This window comes from Calidris pugnax, unplaced genomic scaffold (genome assembly GCF_001431845.1).
Source record: "Calidris pugnax isolate Ruff unplaced genomic scaffold, ASM143184v1 scaffold60, whole genome shotgun sequence".
Classification (NCBI taxonomy): domain Eukaryota; kingdom Metazoa; phylum Chordata; class Aves; order Charadriiformes; family Scolopacidae; genus Calidris; species Calidris pugnax.
The window spans coordinates 4,570,562-4,571,190 of NW_015090831.1; the positions used below are offsets into that span (position 1 = coordinate 4,570,562).

The following is a 629-nucleotide window of genomic DNA, read 5'->3' on the forward strand; positions in this document are numbered from 1 at the left end:
CTCATACACAAAAAAAAAAATAAAATAATTTACTCCTTTTAAAAATATACTACAAGTAACTGGGTCATTTGTTTTTCTCTTTAGGGTGTGTGCGCAGAGAAACGAGTGACAGCTCGGAAGGACTCACGAGATTCATTCTGATTTCCTGGGTTAAGTCTCATCCAAAAAAAAAAAAAAAAAAAAAGGTCATTTGTTTTTCTCTTTAGGTGACAAATTTAAATGTGTGGTTTAGTTTGATCAATAACCTCAATGTTTTTCCTTCATCTTATTTCATACCGAGTCTCTCCTGGTCTAAATGATGTTTTTTAGTTTGTCTCTTCCTGTCGATCCCTACAAGATGGTCTACTTTGTATTCTGTATAGCGTGTCCCCCGTCCGGCTGTATATAAGCTTGGATTTATCGCTCCGAGTTCAGTGGTTGATGCTTTTTGTAACTTAGCTGTAAGCCATGATTTTATTGCCATGTATTTTTACTCGGCAGTGTAGGCAATTAAAAGAAAACCCTACATGCTATTTATTGTAGAGTATGTGGAAATCATGTATGTATATACACTTAAATATGTGTACATATACAGAATATATGTGTACACGTATTTGTATGTAAATAAAGAGAGTTTACTAAATCTGGCA

At 34.0% G+C, this 629-nt stretch overlaps 1 long non-coding RNA gene across 1 annotated transcript; it reads left to right on the plus strand.

The window, feature by feature from the left end:
- On the plus strand, positions 1-629 carry LOC106887550. Its single transcript, XR_001411917.1, has 2 exons — positions 1-63; positions 186-629. It is a non-coding gene; the product is annotated as an uncharacterized LOC106887550 (long non-coding RNA).